The sequence below is a fragment of the Alexandromys fortis genome, unplaced genomic scaffold (genome assembly GCF_014885135.2).
Source record: "Alexandromys fortis isolate MF-2015 unplaced genomic scaffold, M_Fortis_MF-2015_v1.1 scaffold_245, whole genome shotgun sequence".
NCBI classification, from domain to species: Eukaryota; Metazoa; Chordata; class Mammalia; order Rodentia; family Cricetidae; genus Alexandromys; species Alexandromys fortis.
In genome coordinates this window covers 1,565,240-1,586,664 of record NW_026068139.1, presented here as the reverse complement: position 1 = coordinate 1,586,664, position 21,425 = coordinate 1,565,240, and the positions used below count along the sequence as shown (strand labels likewise).

The 21,425-nt window shown below is 38.9% G+C and overlaps 1 long non-coding RNA gene across 1 annotated transcript; it reads right to left on the bottom strand.

Annotated features, from left to right (window-relative positions):
- Positions 1-790: 790 nt before the first annotated feature.
- On the bottom strand, positions 791-10,552 carry LOC126491167 (uncharacterized). The gene is made up of 4 exons (XR_007589337.1): positions 9,511-10,552; positions 4,892-5,067; positions 2,654-2,775; positions 791-1,165 (listed from the first exon to the last, which is right to left on the bottom strand). It is a non-coding gene; the product is annotated as an uncharacterized lncRNA (long non-coding RNA).
- Between the last annotated feature and the right edge of the window lie 10,873 nt (positions 10,553-21,425).

The following is a 21,425-nucleotide window of genomic DNA, read 5'->3' as shown; positions in this document are numbered from 1 at the left end:
AAGAAGGAGAACCCAAAGAAAAACATATAGGCATCCTCCTGAATATTAACCTTCATCAGGCGATGAAAGGAGACAGAGACAGAGACCCACATTGGAGCACCGGACTGAAATCTCAAGGTCCAAATCAGGAGCAGAAAGAGAGAGAGCACAAGCAAGGAACTCAGGACCGCGAGGGGTGCACCCATACACTGAGACAATGGGGACGTTCTATCAGGAACTCACCAAGGCCAGCTGGCCTGGGTCTGAAAAAGCCTGGGTCAAAACTGGTCTCGCTGAACATAGCGGACAAGGAGGACTACTGAGACCTCAAGAACAATGGCAACGGGTTTTTGATTCTACTGGACCTATTGGTTTCGTGGGAGCCTAGGCAGTTTCGGGTATGCTCACCTTACTAGACCTGGATGGAGGTGGGTGGTCCTTGGACTTCCCACAGGGCAGAGAACCCTGATTGCTTTTTGGGCTGACAAGGGAGGGGGACTTGATTGGGGGAGGGGGAGGGAAAGGGGAGGCGGCGGTGGGGAAGAGACAGAAATCTTTAATAAATAAATAAATTAATTTAAAAAAAGCATTTAAAAAAAGTATTATAGTTTCTTCTGGGTCTATTCCTTGTAAATGACAAATTCTCAGTTTTCCTTTTAGAACTAACTCAGAGACATTTTTCATGTAAATTTTTAATTTTTTTAATTAAAAATTTCCACCTCCTCCCCACCTCCCTTTTCCCTCCCCCTGCCCCAACTCCTCACCCCTCACTCCCTTCCCTCTCCCTCTCAAGTCCAAAGAGCAGTCAGTGTTCCCTGCCCTGTGGTAAGTCCAAGGTCCTCCCCGCTCCATCCAGGTCTAGGAAGGTGAGCATCTAAACAGGCTAGGCTCCCACAAAGCCAGAACATGAAGTAGGATCAAAACCCAGTGCCATTGTCCTTGGCTAATGTTTTAACTCAGTTTATATAATAAAAATTCCATTCTAAGATAATATGCTCCGTCTGCCTTAAAATTCCTACAGAGGAATGTTTTAAGGCTAGTATGACCAGAATGTATTTAAGATTTGCCCACGTGCGCTTTCTGTAATTTCTCTTCAATCAAGCCATTTCTTTTCCCAATTCAGCAGATAATTTCCTGATAAGGTCTTGTCACCATCTAAAGTTTTCATTAAATAGGTCATCAGTACCTAAACCAAAAATATGCCATATATTAAAATCATCTCCTAGAAATCTTTGGAAGTCATTAAGATTTATTATCTACCCTAATTTGGAATTTCTAAGACCAAATTTTTGTAAACCCATTTAATAACCTAAATAATTAATACAATCTTCCATTTGTAATTTTTCAGAAGCAATTTGTAATCCCCAGCAAGGCAAAATTTTCTTTACTTCTTCAACCATTCTTTCTAAAATATATCCATTTGAATCAGATACTAAAATATCATCCATGTAATGGCAAATTATAAATTATAAAATTGCTTACATATCATTTCTAGTGACTGACTTACAAAATATTGGCAAAAAGTGAGGCTATTTAACATCCCCTGTGGGAGAATCTTCCACTGATATCTCTTAGCAGGCTGAGGATTGTAAGTAGGCACTGTGAAGACAATTTTCCCTGTCTTATTTTTGTAAAGGTATAGTGAAAAAACCAAACTTTTAAATCAATAAATATAAGAGGCCATTCTTTAGGCAATAGGGAAGACAAAGGAATTCCAGACTGTAGGGAGTCCGTTGGATGAATCCCTTTGTTATCAACTCTTAGTTCTGTTACCATTCTCCATTTTACAGATTTCTTTTTAATAACAAGTTCAGGAGAATTCCAAGGGCTGCTTGATTCTTCAATGAGCTAAGCATCTAGTTGCTCCTGTACCAGCTTTTCTAAAGCCACCAGTTTCTCTATTGTTAAAAGCATTGCTTAATCCATACAGGTTTGTCTGTCAACCATTTTAAAGCTAGGGCTATTAGTACCTTTAAAATATCAACAGCTTTGTGCCCTGTTCTTGTACAACCTTATCATTGGCTGTTCTTTATAAAAGCTTCCAGTATTTTTCCCAGAAGCATATATTAATTTATGGTTTGTTCCTAAGATTCGGGGAATGTTTATATGACTATTCCATTGCAGTAACAAATTATGTCCCCACAAGTTCATTGTTATGTTAGTCACAAATGGTTTTAATATTCTTTTCTGTCTTTCTGGCTCTATACATTCAACTCATCTCATGCTCTTCTTTACCTGAGATAAAGTTCCAATCCCTAAAAATTGAACTTTTACATCCTGAAGAGGCCAATCTGGATGCAAAGTTTCTGACAAAATTATTGTCACATCCACACCTGTGCCTACCATACCTTCAATGACAACATCATCTATTCATATTTTTAATTTTGGTCTTTTTTCATTTATAGAAGTTTGCCAAAATATGCATTCTATGGTTTCTCCTGAATTTTTTATTCTCTTTTCCATAGCTGGTCTATTATGCAAAGCAGTATGTTTTTTTACAATATGCAATAGGTTCTTTGATTGTTAAGGGACGGGGGCTCCTCCACATTGACAGGAAATGACTGACATAGATTTAACATAGGGTCCTTCCAGAGGACCCTCATGGAATTTCCAAAATGCAAAGAATAACCCAGAATATTCCTTATTGACTTACATTTATTAGCCCAATACCTACCTTTATTATATTTTCCATAGAATCCAGGAAAGAGGGGCATTCTGAATTGTAACACCCGGTTTTGTATTACATCCTCGGTACAGTTCACGTGCCACTGTACCATACATGAGTTGTGCAAGAGCCTGGAGATTGAAAAGAACACACACACAGAAACCAGGGTCATTCGAAAGGAGACCAGCCGAATGCCATTTATTCAGACTTGGGGAAATCCTTATGTACCTAACTGCTGCACAAGGATCTCCACCCAGGCAGGTGGGAAATTACCATATTAACAAAGGAGTAAATGCCCTGCAGCTAATCACCAGGTGGGGCAGGGAGCTCACAGAAACACACAGGAAGCTTAGTTAGCTGATCATAAACTGTCCCCGCAAATGTATCCCAGGAATAAGGGAGACCAGGGCCCTACAGGTCCTCCTTTTATATAAATTATGACTAGGCCTGTCTTGGGTGACATTGGACATCAGGCAATACCCCTTACCTGTCATGGAAAGCATCCAGGTCAAAACACATTTCCTGTCTTAGGTTGAGGCAGCCAGGTTGAGTTGTCCCCATAATTTCCATACAATCATTTACTGCTCTAAGATCTTGTAGCAACCGCCATTTACCAGTCTTTTTCTTAATAACAAAGATAGGAGTATTCCAGGGAGAAGTGGATGGCACTATGTGGCCTGCTTCTAGCTGTTCCTGGAACTCACTCAGTAGACCAAGCTGGCCTTGAACTCAAGAGTTTCCCAAGTGCTGGGATTAAAGGCTTGTACCAGCACACCTGGTTTATTTCCTGGGCTGATTAACCATCCCTTTACCAGCAGGGCAGTTCCTTTTGAGATGTCCTGACCTTCCGCATTGAAAACAATTCCTTGGCCTAGCTCCAACTTGGCCTTCCTTAAGGGCAGAAACAATTACCTGGCCCATGACTTGGGTGCCATCAATGTCTCTGCATAATCAGATAAAGTCATTCAAATCTCCATCTCTATGGGGGCATAAAATTTCCTGACAAAACTTATTTGCATTTTCATAGGCCAAATGTTTAATGACTGGCATAGCTGAATCCACATCCCCAAAAATGCGACTTCCCACCTGAAGAAGGCGCTCAATAAACTCAGAATAAGGTTCTGAAGATCCTTGAAAAATCTTAGAAAGCTGTTCTTGTGATCCTTTGTTAGGTAAGGTTTTCCAAGCCTTAAAGGCTGCTGCAGCTATCTAAGCATAAATCACAGGATCATATGCAATCTGTGCTGCTAAGCCAGCATATTGTCCTTCACCAGTTAACATGTCAAGGTTATACTCGGGGAAACCTGCTTCGGCATTTTTCCCTGTGGTCTTTTGCAATTTTCCTGCATTTCACTTCTCTATAACAAGTAATCTCCTCCTGAAAGACAAGCCCTGCAAAGCTGCATCCAGTCACTGGGTATAAAGTTGAGTTCTGCAAAGGATTCCAATAAAGCTACAGTGAAAGGAGCATGAGCTCCATAGTCCACAACTGCTTCTTTTAACTGCTTAATATCCTTAAAGGCCAGGGGGTTATGCTGCCTGGCCCTCTATCCCTGCTGATCAATATTTTCCACAACAGGATAAATCTGCCTCTCTCTACTTATGTTATTTAACCTGTTCTGGATCTCTCAGATTTCTGCCTCTAAGTCTATAGGGGCAGAAGCAGTAGTGCAAGGATTTTGCAGCAGAGGTCTCATGGAGACATCTCCGTTTGCTTCCTTCCTTTCCTCTTTTTCTAACTTCTTTTTTATCAGTGCGATCTCCTTTTCTAAATTTCTTCTTCTTCTTCTTCTATATCCTTTCTAATACTTCCTGTTCCTAAAACTTCCTGTTCCTCAAAACTCTTAATAGAACTCACAGATTCTACTTCCTGAATCTCCTCAAGGGTTTTGTTCAAACTCTCTAATTGCTCTTTCACTGTTACATCATCACTGAGAAGAGCATCTCTGACTAAGCGCCATAGTGAAAATATCACCATGGGGAATTCTTGTGGCCCACGGTCTTTCAGTGCATTTTGAAGATCAGCCTTTACCTGCTCCCAATCAGTAATGTTAAAGACCCCTACGTGTAGGAACCAGGGACTAAACTCTAAAACCGTCTTAATGATCTCTTGTGCTGTCTCAACTTTAATACCAGTGCCTTTATTTTCCTAAAGAGCTAACAACTGACCTGTTAACTGGCCCTTTAACACTGGAACAGAATAACTTGCACCCATAACCAATTCACCCTCGCAGCTCAATTTCTTACCTGCTGGCCAGCCTTTCCGAGGGCGACCTCTCAGGGATCCCTACTTCCAGATCTCGCAGATGGGTCTAGTTGCCGATGATCATCCCAGTGGGGCCTCCAATTTTAACACCCGATTTTGTGTTACATCCTCGGTACAGTTTGCGTGCCATTGTACCGTACACGAGTTGTGCAAGAGCCTGGAGATTGAAAAGAACACACACACAGAGACCAGGGTCATTCGAAAGGAGACCAGCCGAATGCCATTTATTCAGACTTGGGGAAATCCTTATGTACCTAACTGCTGCACAGGATCTCCACCCAGGCAGGTGGGAAATTACCATATTAACAAAGGAGTAAATGCCCTGCAGCTAATCACCAGGTGGGGCAGGGAGTTCACAGAAACACACAGGAAGCTTAGTTAGCTGATCATAAACTGTCCCTGCGAATGTACCCCAGGAATAAGGGGAGACCAGGGCCCTACACTTAAGAAGAAAAAAAAAACATTGTTTCTAGGAAGACCCTGTCTATAATCCCTTTTAAGATGAATTTGTTTGTCACAATAATAACATTTGACATTTTGCTTCTTTTTCTCAAACTTCTGGAAATCACCTTTTCTAGTCTCACATCATCATGAATTAATTCAGTATTCATTGAATCTCAAATCCATTCCTCTAAAGGTGCTGACCCTGCCTCTAATGGCTTAATTATCCTTTTTCATGGAGAATTTTCCTAGAGAATTGGCATTTTCAAAAGCCAGAGATTCAATTATTATTTATCTAGCTTCTGAATTTGGTATCTTCCTACTTATTGATGAAGTCAATCTTTGTAGAATATTTAAAAAGACTTCCTTTGAGCCCTGTCTAGCTTTAGTAAATGACTTGATTTTCTTTCTAATTTTTTCTAATTCTGTCCCAGGTATTCAAAGCTTTTACTCTTCATAAATCCAGGGTATGGTCATCATATATAGATTGTCATTCTATAGTAGCATAGTCTCCTTCTCCATAAATTTAGTCTTAAGGGATTTCCCTACCTCTAGCTTTACTCCATTGTTCAATAATCTGGCCTCTAATTTGAACCAGGTTCTCCATTGTAATTGTGTACCAAGTTCTAAAACATTGTTAACCAATTCTATCCAGTCTTTAGGGATAATTCTATTACAAACTGACCATGAATTTAACATTTGCTTCACAAAAGGTAAAGGCATTTTTATGGTTTAAAAAACACTGCAGGTGTCCTGAGCTGAGCAGTAGCTGGTGACCCAAAGGAGCAGTGGTTCTGCAAGGACCAGAAGTGGGTATGAGGAGTAGCAGGTCCCAGATCTGGGAAAACCAGTCCCATGAGGGGCCATGGCAGGTGACATGAGGCCTCAACCTTGGCAGGTGAGAAACACACAATGGAGAGAGATTTTGAGAGTAGAGTTTATTTAGTGGGCTATGAAAGGGAAGGGGAAGGGTGAGAGAAAGTGAGAGAGAGAGAGAGGGAGAAAGTGGGGAGAGGAAAGGCAGAAGCTACCTCTTCCAAAGAGCGACAGTAGAGAGAGAGCCTTCTCAGGCTGAAGGAGGAGGAAGATACTCTTTTTCAGGTGGAAGCTTGTCTCTTAAAGAGACAGAATAAGTGATAGGACAGACCATAGCATTCCCATCTCTTATAATAAAAAGGCCAGAAGTCAGGCACTATAGGTTAAAGGAATCAAGATGGCAGATTCTCAAGACTAATTCCTGTTTATTTGTGGGCATAGTCTAAGGGGGGACCTGAGAAAGCTGGATGCTGGTCATATCCTGAGGTAGCTGGTCTCTTTACTCCTATCCAGGGTTTGTAGTATAGAAATGTCTAGTGTCTTTTAGACCTGCTTAAGGTATTGGCAGAACAGAGGACAAAGTTAAGTTTAAGAAGAAAAAAAAAATTTAGGACCAGGAAATTGAGAGGGGTGTATCTGATCTGTTTAAGGTAGATCCTTCAATTTGGCTCCCTGGAACTCACAAGAATTTTTTGGGTTTATGAAAGCATAAGTTTTAATCAACAATATATATGCTAGTATGACAGGTGTTTTTGCATTATGAAAAGTATCTTTAAGACTGCAAAAAACAGAGTCAGAAAGAATTTTGTACTTACATCTTTATAACTTGCAGGTACACACCTGAATCACTTTTATTGTGTATTTTACTGAAATTTGTTTAGTAAGGCTATCCTATTAAATTGACAAAACCTCTCAGCTGTCAAACTACATCAGAGATCTTTGAGAAGGATAAAATTTTACTTAAGTTATTGATTAAAAACCAACAGAGAACTTACTCAGCTGGCACCTAGAACTACTACTCAGAGTTCTCCATGGTCACTGAGGGTTGTATTTGCCTTTTTGCCTTTTAGCACAAGGTCAGCCAGGCTCCCAAAGATCCTGTGGGAAAAGAAATCTGTAGGAAGACAAGCCTACCTTGACCTGAGCAGCTAGGCTGTCATTTCTGGTGATTTTGCCCACCGTCTAGAGACTTTCAACTTAGATGAAAGTCAGTTTTGCTCAGTGGTCAGCACTTATGGATGGGTGTTGTTTTGTGCCCATCTGTCTTTTGTCTTCTTTGGAGAAAGTAGAGTGCTGCTGCTAGGAACCAACTTGTTTCTCTCTGTTACAAAAAGTCTTTTAGTAGTTAAATATTTAAATTCCATATTCCCCAGATCTCTGAGCAGTTGAGGGATTTTATCGTGTATAGATGCATTATAACTACAATATAGAATCTGACTGGAGAGCTGGGTCCAAGCTTGACTGTACTGGCTCTCAATTTAACAGGTAAGATTTATAATTATAAAAGAAGTAGAAAAAACTGCTTGCAATAGAAGCTTAACAGTAGAACTGATAATACTAGATAATACTAGAGAACTGTTTAATATAACAGTATACTTATGTGCATTTAAGATACATGTATGCAGAGACACATACATACATAAACATTAAAGAAGAATTGGATGAAGTGGATGTTTCTGGTGGGCCCTACTAAAACCATGCCACTGTGCAAAACATACATGTAACAGAGACAGTAAGAGAAATTTAGAGACAAACATAAATAAACTGAGAGACTACGTGGGGAATACCCCAGTAAATATAGCAGAACTTGGTCACTGACCCTCATTTAAGATGGCAATGAGGTCACCTGACCTCAGTCAAAATGGCAGCAGTCACATGATATATGGAGAAACCACTTTTTTGAGCCATGGGAGTTTTAAACATAATAACAAGAGAGACATAGAGGCTGTGTAGAACATACATTTAAAACACAATTACATCTGTGTGGCCACACTATTCACACATTCTTTTATACATGAAGTAGAGAGAAAAATTACTCAGCACCATGAACCATCCTGTTGCCAAGCCACCACACCAACAGCCACAGTGGGGAGCAAAAGCTACAACAGGAAACAGCTGCCTCATGAATCCAACTAATATTGTCAGTTTCCATGGGATTAGTGGTAGTGATAGCAGTGATAGAATAGAAAAAAATGGGAGTGAAAGAAAATAAGCATTTACAGACAGGGGCTGCCCAGGGAAAAAAAGCAGAGTCAGCAGGCACCCACAAAGCATTTATAGCCTGATAGTTTTGAAAGCAGCAAAAACAGAGCAGACCTCAAGGCCAGCAGGGAAACGTGTTCCCTCTGAGGGCAGGTTCAGTAATTGAGGCTACCCAGAGTGGTCTCTCATGGCATAGGTCACTTACAAGCAAACAAAAATAAATATCTAAGGGACCCCAAGCCACAAAACAAATGCACCACACTGCTCAGCGAGCACAGTGCTAGGGTAGCCAAATGGCTCGAATGTGAGAGGACCACCATGTGTAGTCAGGTCATGTTTCTAGCTATGGGAAGCAACCAGAGGTAAATTTCAGCAAAAACTGACTTGGAGAAAGAACCTTATCATTTGCATTAATGGTCTGAGCTGAGGGTTCCATACGTTCCCAGCCCATGAGTAAAAGGTAACATGAAGAGAACCCGGCCAAGTCACATAGCACAAATGTTATGCTAGAGGGGGCTGCTTGTTCATCCCAGTCACCCAGAACCAAAATAATCACACAGAAACCATATTATTTAAATCACTGTTTGGCCCATTAGTTCTAGCTTCTGATTGGCCAACCTAACTCTTACATCTTAATTTAACCCATTTCTATTAATCTGTGTATCACCATATGGCTGTGGCTTACCGGCTAAAGTTCCAGCATCCATCTCTGGTGAGGCTATATGGTTCTCTCTGACCCCACCTCCTTTCTCCCAGCATTCTGTTTAGTTTTCCCTGCCTAGCTCTGTTCCCCTATACTTCTGCTATAGGCCCAAAGCAGTTCCTTTATTAACCAATGATATTTTCCACATACAGAGGAGAATTCCACATCACCTCCCCTTTTCTGTTTAAATGAAAAGGAAGATTTTAAGTTTAACATTGTGAAATTACATATAACAAAACAGGTATTAAGCAAGAATTAGTTACAATATTTATATTGGTTTTATCTTTTATCATAACTAAGGAAAACTATATTATTACTATCTATTCTTCAACTCCATCAAAGAATCCAGAAAGATATATTACCTACGGAAACAGGAAGTGCATTGTAAGCAACTTCCAAAACTCTAGAACTGACATGGACATCTGCCTAGACACTCACCCAAAGTTCTTCTGTATCGTTGAGGCATTTATCTTCAGGCTATAATCCCATAGTATCCAGCAGACTTTTCCATGCAGCAGGAAAATTTAAAAACAGGTTCGCCTCTATTTGCAGTTTGTCAGTAACTTCCTTTTGTATCCTGTAGAATGTCTATCAGACACTTTCATAAAGCAAGAACACCAAAGGACTGTCTCACCTTTCGGCAAGTTTAGCAGTCATTTCTCTGAGGGTCCTGCATGTCCAGTTTATCAAGAAGTTCAGGCAAGAGCATTTTCTTGCCCAAATGGCTAACCAACTCCATAAGGAGCCTCTTCAATACTCATCTTCGTTTTGAAGTAAATTGGTGCTGCTAGGAATAGATATGTGTCATTGTCCTGAAAAGTCCTAAGTTCTTAAAAAGCATTTTAAATGCCACATTCTGAAGATCTCTGAAAGATTTGAAGAATGTCTATCCATCTGAAATACATACCAGTACATCTAGAAAATCTAACATGACTACAAGTTTGACTATTATAAATGATTATCTATTATATTTCTTAATTATACTTTATATTTTTAAATAAGCTGTACAAATATAATACCTTAACCAAGAGCATAAATATACATCTAACAAAATTGACCTTAAATTTTTATCAATAAACCAAGATCCATGCTGATGCAAATAACTATAGCATACCACCCTTGAAATGTAAACAAATATTTATAAAAATACTTGGGAATATGGGTATAGTTCTTCTCCAAAGTTCCTTCTGCTTTTTGTTGGGTGAATTAATTTGGGGGGGATGTTCATGGTGACCTCTGAGAATGTCATGGTCTATCAAACCATGTCAGTCTGGAAGGATTCCACAGGTTCTCATCCTCTATGGAAACAAAAGAAGAACCTCTTTTCCAAAGCAACATATCCTTAGACCCAAATTCTGAAGTTAAGATACTTTTGTAATATACAGGCTGGTTTACCTTAGCAGCCCAACAATGAAATATCTCTTTTTACTTAGATTGTTTTACAGTCAAAAAATTCAAAGAAGAAAAGAAGGATATTCCTATGAAGGTACAAGAAGCATACAGAACACCAAATAGATTAGATTGGATCAGAAAAAGCATCGCCTCACCTTATAATAATCAAAACAAAAAACATACAGAATAAAGAATGAACATTAAGAGCTGCAAGCAAAAAAGATCAAGTAACATATAAAGGAAAACCTATCAGGATTACACCTGACTTCTCAATGGAAACCGTGAAAACCAGAAGGTCCTGGATAGATATGCTGCAGACACTAAGAGACCATGGATGCAAGCCCAGACTACTTTACCCAGCAAAGCCTGCATTCACCATCGATGGAGAAAACAAGATATTCCAGGACAAAAACAGATTTAAACAATACGTATCCACAAACTCAGCCTTACACCAGAAAAAATAATGGGATTTAACAACCACTGGTCATTAATATCACTTAATATCAATGGGCTAAATTCACCTATAAAAAGGCACAGGTTAAGAGAATGGATACAAAATCAGGATCTAACATTCTGATGTTTACAAGAAACACACCGCAAACTCAAAGACAGACACTACCTCATAGTAAAGGGTTGGGAAAAGGTTTTCCAATCAAATGGACCAAATAAACAAGTGGGTGTGGCTATACAAATATATAACAAAAATGATTTCAAACTAAAATCAATCAGAAGACATGGAGATGGACACTTTATACTCATAACAGGAACAGTTTATCAAGAGGAAGTCTCAATCCTGAAAATCTATGCCCCTAATATAAAAGCACCCACTTATGTAAAAGAAACATTACTAGAACTCAAAGCATACATCGAACCCCACACTCTAATAGTGGGTGATTTCAACACTCCTCTCTCAACAATGGATAGGTCAACCAGACAGAAACCTAACAGAGAAATAAGAGAACTAACAGATGTTATGAACCAAATGGACCTAACAGACATCTATAGAACACTCCACCCAAACAGAAAAGAATATACCTTCTTCTCAGCATCTCATGGAACCTTCTCAAAAAATTGATAACGTAATTGGTAATAAAGCAAACATCCATAGATATAAAGAAATTGTAGTAACCATGTGTGTACTATCAAATCACCATGGAATAAAGTTAGAATTCAATAACAATTCTAACCCCAGAAAGCCTACAAACTTATGAAAACTGAACAGTCAAATACTGAACCATACATGGGTCAAGGAAGAAATAAAGAAAGAAATTAAAGTCTTCCTTGAATTCAACAAAAATAAAGACACCACATACCTATAGGACCTATATAGACACCTATAGGACACTATGAAAGCAGTGCTAAGAGGAAAATTCATAGCATTAAGTGCCCACACAAAGAAAACAGAGAAAATCACACATTAGAGACTTAACAGCACAGCTGAAGGATCTAAAATAAAAAAAAGGAGCAGATTCACTCAGGAGGAGTAGAAGACTGGAAACAATTAAACTGAGGGCTGAAATCAACAAAATAGAAACACAGAAAACAATCCAAAGAATCAATGAAACAAAAAGTTGGTTCCTGGAGAAAAACAACAAGATTGACAAACCCCTATCCAAGCTAATCAAATGGCAGAGAGAGAACATGCAAATTAACAAGATCAGAAATGAAAAGGGGGACATAACAACAGACACAGAGAAAATTCAGAGACTCATTGGATCTTACTACAAAAGCCTGTATGCTACAAAATTGGAAAATGTGAAAGAAATGGACACTTTTTGGATAAATACCATATACCAAAATTAAGTCAAGACCAGGTGAGCAGTTTAAATAGACCTGTAAGTCGCGAGGAAATAGAAGCTGTCATCAGAAACCTCCCTTACCAAAAAAGGCCCTGGACCAGATGGTTTTAATACAGAATTCTACCGAAACTTCCAAGACGAGTTAATACCTATCATTCTTAATGTGTTTCACAAAATAGAAACAGAAGAGTCACTGCCTAACTCCTATTATGAAGCTATAGTCACTCTGATACCAAAACCACACAAATACTTAACCAAGAAAGAGAATTACAGACCAATCTCACTCATCAACATTGATGCAAAAATTCTCAATAAAATACTGGCAAACCGAATCCAAGAACACATCCAAAAAATTATATATTATGATTAAGTAGGCTTAATCCCAGGGAGGCAGGGCTGGTTCAACATACAAATTCTATCAACGTAATCCATCATATAAATAAACTTAAGGAAAAAAACCATATGATCATTCCATTAGATGCTAAAAAAGCATTTGACAAAATTCAACACCCCTTTCTTGGAGACATTAGGGTTACAAGGTTCATTCCTAAATATAATAAAAGCAATATACAGCAAGCTGATAACTAACATTAATATTTGTTGTTGTTGTTGTTTTGTTTTGTTTTGTTTTTAGAGACAGGGTTTCTCTGTGGTTTTGGAGCCTGTCCTGGAACTAGCTCTTGTAGACCAGGCTTGTCTCGAACTCACAGAGATCTGCCTGCCTCTGCCTCCCAAGTGCTGGGATTAAAGGCGTGCGCCACCACCGCCCAGCTGGTCAGCTAACATTAAATTAAATGGAGAGAAACTCAAAGCCATCCCACTAAAATCAGGAACAAGACAAGGCTGTCCACTCTCTCCATACCTCTTCAATATAGTGCTTGAAGTTCTAGCAATAGCAATAAGACAGCATAAGGAGATTAAGGGGATTCAAATTGGAAAGGAAGAAGTCAAACTTTTATTATTTGCAGATGATATAATAAGTGAACCCTTATACTGGCATTTTCCATCACAAAATCTTCCAGAAAGTAATTTAAATATGTGGACTGTGTATGAATAATTTGTTTTGTGTCCAAAACAAACCCCATTCAACTGTTTTAATTCAGTGGTGTCTTTTTTTCCTTTTTTATGTTTCTAGGGAATTTGAAAATATTTATAAGAAGCCAACATGAGCTGTAATAGTGGAAAAGCATGTACTGGGATTTCAGTTATAACTTTATTAAGTCCATATCACTGAAGATATTTAGAATTTCTGCATTAGAATGTTAATACCTATAAAATTTGGAAAACAGGTCACATGTCACATTGGACATTGCAAACAATAACAAATAATCATAGAAATAATTAAACAGACACTGGTACCAGTTAGTTTTCAATTGTTAGTTAATTTGCCTTCAGTTCAAAATATTTAGAAGATAGAACATTTAGGAAATTGATACAAAGTGGACATAAGTACTTATGAAAACAAATAAAGGTCACAGTAATATAATTACAGTATAATATAATAATAATATATTTAATTATATCTAACATAATTATATAATACATAATGTAATTTAAAAAATATTGTGGTTATTAGACAAGAAAGGTTAATAGTTTAGTCCGCATGAACAAGTGTATAAAAGCATAATACAATCTCAGGGTAGCTTACACTACCCTGAGTTCCCAAAGAACCTGAGCTTAAATGAAGTGTGTGCAGGGTTAAGAATGCTAAAGGGGCATGTTAGAGATAGAAAGGCTGAGGATTATCTCAGACTACAGAGCTGCTTACTTGAGATACTGAGGGCCCCATCTTAAAAGGAAAGTTGGATATTCACTTTAAATAGTTCAGCACAAAGTCACATAAGACATGGAGTAGTCTCCCAAAGGTAATGAAATACTCTGATTAGCTAACATCTTTCTTGATGATTTTGAAGTTTATAAGTAGCATCAAAACGTCTTTTTATTCTTTATCATTCTTTTAATATTAAGTGCTATATTGATTCTGGTACTCTACTTGAGACTTCCAACCCATCTTTTTTTTTTGTGCTCCAGTAGTGAGTACCCTCCTCTCAAAGTTGGAATATAGCTATAAAGTTATGTTATTTTCTCCCATGAGACTATTTGCATATATGTGAATCAAATGGTTCTTTTCACTTTGGCACTACCTTTAGTGGTTAGATTTTTCTTAAAATTTCTCAAGAATGAAAAATATAGCATCTCTTCTGACCATTCATTCTTTCACTGAGAAGGTACACCTGGCCCCTGTTAGGTGGCAAGAGATACTATGAAGCATGTTCTTGGATTTGACATGACTGATATACTCCTGAATTCAGTCATTGTGGCTGCCTGAATAAAATTAAATCCTTCAATATTTTAGCACAGAACACAAAAGAGTTCATGATGCCCCACCCTAAAACACTCTTGACAGTAAATAGTGACTGGGAGAAGTAGTATCTGTTTCTTCATTGATAATTCACCTATAACTGTGTTCTGGTAAATAATCTACACATGATTCAAAAGCAAAAGGCCCCAAAGAAATAAAGGCAGCATATCTCAATACAATAAAGAATGGCAAGGATATAAGACATGGCAAATGAAATGAAAATAAAATGATAGATTTCATTTTCATGTAGGTAATATGGCCTCAGAGTTAAAGCTGCAGGTGAGATGTGTATGTGTGTATGTGCGCATGCACACACAAGTGAGTGTGTGTGTTCTTCTAAGTAATCCAAAAAACTTGGCCTAATTAAGAATTCCATGATGACCATATTTCATTATAGAGCTTGCTAAAATACAACACACACAGTCCTTATGACCTGCCAGAGTTATGCAAGATTGACTCTAGAGAAAGATTTCCTGAGTCTTCTGATACTAGGAAAGAACACAACTTCAGGGAATATTTATGCAATGATGCAGGTTTTCCTACTGGAGACTTAGAAGGATGAAAAATTTAGAAGAGTTCCAAGCTCTGAATGCAATAATTTTGGAGAATCATGACTGATTGTGCTTCTTATTCCAGGATAACAAGTGTGATTTTCCTTTACTTCTTTGTGAGTGATGAAACTCATATTAAATGTGTTTTTAAATAGCAGTGTTTTATATGCTGGTAAAACATATCTTGATTAAGTTGGGACATTTGCTTTCTATGGTCTTCTTTCCCAGAATTTATCAATGTGAATTAGTCTTTAAACACCCAAGACTTGTGAGGTGGGTGACAAAGTATTTTTCTGAAAGTTCTTTTTACAAGAGTATAACATGATTTAAACTTTTCTTCAAAACTGCATTACATTTATTTTATTGATTGTGTAAATGTGTGTGTTTGGGGTGCTTGTGTCCCATGATGTATATGTAGGGGCTAGAGGACAGCTTGTGGGATTTACTTCTTTCCAACAAATAGGTCCTTAGAATCAAAATCAGGTCATAGGGCTTAATGAAAAATATTTTTACATGTTAAGATATCCTTCAGGTTTATATTTAAGGACCTTATTAAAGTATGATACAGCAGTTGACTATATTTGTGGGTGTGAATTTTCCAGTATTCTCCCTTCTTTTAAAATCAGACCATAGATTATTCATTTTTTACAGAAAAATTTTGATTATCATACATGTAGTGTGTTTACTACCTCTAAAGTATATTTTCGAAATGGAAGGTAGATTATAATTCTCTTTAAAGATATTAATTTGAATATAGAACAAAGCTCTCTTCATATTGTGAGCTTTTGAGCTCTCTGCCTTAAAAAGAACACAAAGAAACTGTTGGAGGCAAAGCTGGTGCTGCACTGTCCATATTCAGACCTCTGTTTGTTTATGGTTTAACAATCAGTGGGAAAACTGTGATCAATTTATATGTGGGGTAATGCCATCTGGATTATGTAAAGAGTCTTTGATTCAAATGGTGTACATAAACACATACACACACACAAATGTCCCACAGGTTCAGAGTACTTTCCAGCAATAAGCTTTCACTGTAAAGAGCAAGACATGTGACCCTCTTTCAAGTGCTTTAAATACTCAGTTCTCAGAATTGAGAGTATTAGAAAAAAGTTCCAGTTCTACATTCAGATTTTCTTTACCACTCTTACATATACTGTGTCTCTTAGAGAAACAAACAACTCTTGACTTATTATTTTCAGAAAATGCCATGTGATTTATATTCTTGGGTATAATGTTCTCCCCAGTGGCTTGAAAATAATAAATGAAAATCCTAAAAATGAACAATTTCTATGATTGAACCTGTGGATCTTTCTTAGTGGTGTCAACATCTCACACCAGCCTGCTTCATTTATCCCTGAAGCTGAGCACTCATTTTGCTCAAGCATCTGGACTGTGGAGCTCTCTATATGACACCTGTTAATCAACAGACTGTTTTTCCCACTATCATACCAATTATTATTGTATCATAGTATGTCCAAGTAATCCTTATTTTACTTAATAATTGGTACAAAACCACAAAATTTTATTATAGCATGTTAATTTTAAATATTTTATCAATTGTTAATAATCTCTTACTGTGATTAAAGCTTAAGTTTTATCATGGATAAGGATGGAATTATACAGGTAAGTAGCACACAATGTTTTAGACCATCTACTGAGACCTTAGAACATATCATTCATAGATAAAAGAAACAAACTTTAGTAATAATATTTTATTTAATCCAGATATACATTCTCATGACTGAGAAATTTCATTCATATTCATTCATCTCAAAAATGTTACTTAATATGTAGCACTAAACAAAACCAATGAACATAATGATAAGAAGTTCCCACTCTGGGGATTTTAGACTGTACCAAGCATAAAGAAAAGTTAATGCTATAGAAAATAAGTACCCAATCAAATTAGATTCCATGTATAAATAAGTAATACAATAATTTTCAAAAAATAAAGATTATTTTTTTTTTCAAAAATGGAAACTGAATTATCCTCTAAAGAATCATAAAAGGTTTGAGAAAATGCACTAGGGGTCAAAGGGGAAGGATAATTTGTGTTTGGAAATATTACATGCTACATCTAAGTTGGATCAAAGAATGCATGTTGAGATATAAAACTTGAAGATAATGGCAAGACAGGGAAACAGTCCAAAGGACTTTCTCTGGCAGGCACTGAAAGAAATCACTTCAACTTTTTGACCTTGGAAGAGACATAAAGAGAATTTTAAACGTGTCCCAAAAAAAGTCTCCCATTCTTCTACATGACATTTTATTACAAGAACTATAAATTAACAGGGAAACAAAAAACATTTTATGCCTTTAAAACAAAATTAGCTACATGCACGCGGCGGGCACCAGCGCGCAGACGCACATGGCAGTGGATGCGGGTTAGTCCAAGCATGAAACAGTGAAGCCCACACTGAGAGCAGATCGCCACACTACAGCTAAATCAAGTAGGTTTTGGGGGGCCTGGCCTGCAGAGTGGTAGACCTTTTATTGGCGAGGTCCATGGGCAAATGGGGAGCCTGGTCCTGTCCCTGAAGACCACCCTGAGTGGGGAGAGTGTTCTTGGCCCACAGCTGGACACAGGAAGGGGGGGCATTTCCCGACCCCCCCCCCCCCCCCCCCCCCCCCCCGTTAGCCTGCGAGGGCTAGTAACCTCTGCTGAGGCTGCTCCTTCTCTGCTGCGACTTCTCTCTCCCTGGCATATCACAGCTTGCACCCAGGGGCCTCCATCACTCCCCCTCCCTTACGCGGGGCCTAGGGATCACCCAGTTTAGCCTGTTTGGGAGCTGGATAGGGAGCTCGGGCCAGAGGGCAGTGGGAGTTCCTCTGTTTTGGTAGCTGGCCTGCAGAGGAATAGGCCTTTTGTTGGTGAGGTCCCTGGCGAACAGGGAGGCTGGTCCTGTTCTTGAAGATCCTTCTGAGTGGTAAGAAGGATCTTGGCCTGCGGCAGGAGCCAAGAACAGAGCGAGGGCATTTTGTAAGCAGAGCCCCTGGCCAGCAGGGAAACCTGATCCGGTTTTAAAAGACCCATTAGATAGCATCTATAGGAGAAGATGGGCAGGCGAAAAGGCAAAAATTCACCCAATAATCTGAAAAACAACATGAAAACACCAGAACCCAATGATCTTACAACAAAAGGATTTAAACACCCTAACACAGAAGAAGTGGAAAAAATTGACTTTATGAAAGCAATAGAGTCCCTTAAACAACATGTAAAAAACGCCCTTATAGAAATGGATGGGAAGTATAACAAAAAGTTTGAAGAAATAGAATAAATATGTACATGCTACCCTGGGAAACCAAGAAAAAAACGATCAAACAGGTAATGGAAACAGTTCAAGAACTGAAAACTGAAATGGAAGCAAGGAAGAAAACACAAACTGAGCACCAGCTAGATATGGAAAATCTAGGTCAACGAGCAGAGCCTACAGAAACAAGCATAATCAATAGACTACAAGAGAAAGAAGAAAGAATCTCAGATTCTGAGGACACCATAGAGAAAATAAACACACTGATCAAAGAAAACAGCAAAGCCAACAAATTCTCATCACAAAACATTCAGGAAATGTGGGACACAATAAAAAGACCAAACCTAAGAATAATAAGAATAGAAGAAGTCACAGCTCAAAGGCCCAGAAAATATTTTTAACAAAATTATGAAAGAAAACTTTCCCAACATAAAGAAAGATATCCTTTTGAATATTCAAGAAGCATACAGAACACCAAACAGACTGGATAAAAGGGAAACATCCCCTCGACATATAATAATCAAAACACAAAATATACAGATTAAAGAAAGAATATTAAGAGCTGCAAAGGAAAAAGGCCAAGGGACTTATAAAGGTAAACCGATCAGACTTACACCTGACTTCTCTATGGAAACCATGAAAGCCAGAAGGTCCTGGAAAGAGGTACTGCAGAAACTAAGAGACCATGGATGCAAACCAAAACTACTATACCCAGGCAAGCTATTGTTCACTATCAATGGAGAAAACAAGATATTCCAGGATAAGAACAAATTTAAACAATATGTAGCCACAAATCCAGCCCTACAGAAAGTAATAGAAGGAAAATCACAACCCAAGAAGTCCAACATAGCCAACACTGCCTACAATAACTCAGGCATCTAGCGAACCTTCTCCAGCACAAATCAAAGAAGGGAGACACACAAACTCTACTATCAAAAAACAATAAGAATAACCAGAGTAAATAACCACTGGACATTAATATCACTTAATATTAATGGTCTCAATTCACCTATAAAAAGGCACAGGCTAAGGGATTGGATACGAAAACAGGATCCAACATTCTGCTGTTTGCAAGAAACACATCTCAACCACAAAGACAGGCATCTACTCAGAGTAAAAGGTTGGGAAAAGGTCTTTCAAGCAAATGGTCCTAACAAAAAAGCAGGTGTGGCCATACTAATTTCCAACAAAACTGACTTCAAACTAAAATCAATCAGAAGAGATCGAGATGGACACTTTATACTCATAACAGGAACAATTCATCAGGATGACATCTCAATCCTGAATATCTATGCCCCTAATATAAAAGCACCCACTTATGTAAAAGAAATATTTCTAAAACTCAAGGCAGACATAAAACCACACACACTAATAGTAGGAGACTTCAACACACCTCTCTCTCCAATGGACAGGTCAATCAGACAGAAACCTAATAGAGAATTAAGAGAATTATTGGAGGTAATGAAGCAAATGGACTTAACAGACATCTACAGAACACTCCACCCAAATAGGAAAGAATATACCTTCTTCTCTGCAGCTCATGGAACCTTCTCAAAAATTGACCATATACTCGGAAACAAAGGAAACCTCCACAGATACAAAAGAATATCAGTGTCCACCTGTGTCTTATCAGATCACCACGGATTAAAGTTAGAAGGCAACAACAATGCTACCCCCAGAAAGCCGACAAACTCATGGAAACTGAACAATCAACTACTGAACCACACCTGGGTCAAGGAAGAAATTAAGAAAGAAATTAAAGTCTTCCTTGAATTTAATGAAAATAAAGAGACAACATACTCAAACCTATGGGACACGATGAAAGCAGTGCTAAGAGGAAAGTTCATAGCACTAAAAGCCCACTTAAAATGGAGAAAGCAGGGGCTACCAGGTGGCCCTGTTTAGGTGCTGAGGGGTTCCATCTGGACGGGTGAGTGTGTGCTATGCAGGGGCAGATTGTCCCTGAAGAGAGCATAAACACCCCTCCCCCAGCTCCTTCTGCAGGGCTGTCTTTCTTATGCAGGACCCAGCACCCCAGCACCCCTCCAACCCTGCCCTGCTGTATGCTAGGACCAGTGCTCAAGAAAGGTTTTAAGCTCCTACACTAAGGCTACCCACACAGAGCAGTGAGTGCCTGCCTACCGCCTACCGGGCAGGCCTCAAGGTGCCCTGTAAGGGAGCCCAGGCACCTTCAGCTGGGGCTCCAGGGTCTCCTGTGCTCTCCTGGACCCCGCCCTGCCTCCCACGTTCTTCCTTTTGTCCCCTGATCATTGGGCTACCAGGCGGCCCCGTTTAGGTGCTGAGGAGTTCCATCTGGACTGGTGAGTGTGTGCTATCCAGGGGCGGTTTTTCCCAAAACCCCCCCTCCCCCAGCTCCTTCTGCAGGGCTGTCTTTCTTACACAAGACCCCGCCCCCCCAAGCCTGCGTTTTCTGCAAGGTCCTTTGCTCAGGAACAGTTTTCTGCTCCTACACTAAGGCTACCCACCCAGAGCGGTGAGTGGCTGCCTACCGGGCAGGCCTCAAGGACCCCTGAAAGGGAGCACTGCACCTTCAGCTTGTGCAGCAGGGTCTCCTGTGTTCTACTCGTCTCTGCCCTGCCCCCGAAGTTCCCCCTTTTGTCCGTGGGTCATTGGACTACCAGGCGTCCATGTTTTGGTGCTGAGGAGTTCCATCTGGACACAAAGACTGGACCAAGACACCAGGCCTCTCCTGGCTCCATTTGAAGGAAGAGATGGGAAGGCGCCAATGCAAGAATTCCTCCAACAACCTGAAAGGCAACATGACATCACCAGAATCTAGGGATCCCTAAATTATAAGAATTGTACACTCTACTCCAGAAGAATTAGAATAAATCTACTCAAAAGTGAATTATATGAAATTAATAGAAGACCTTAAACAGGAGGTGAAAAACTGCCATAATCAATTAGAGATTACAAACAAAAGGGTAGAGGAAATGAATAAATTGCTCAAAGATACCCAAGAAAACCAAGAGAAACA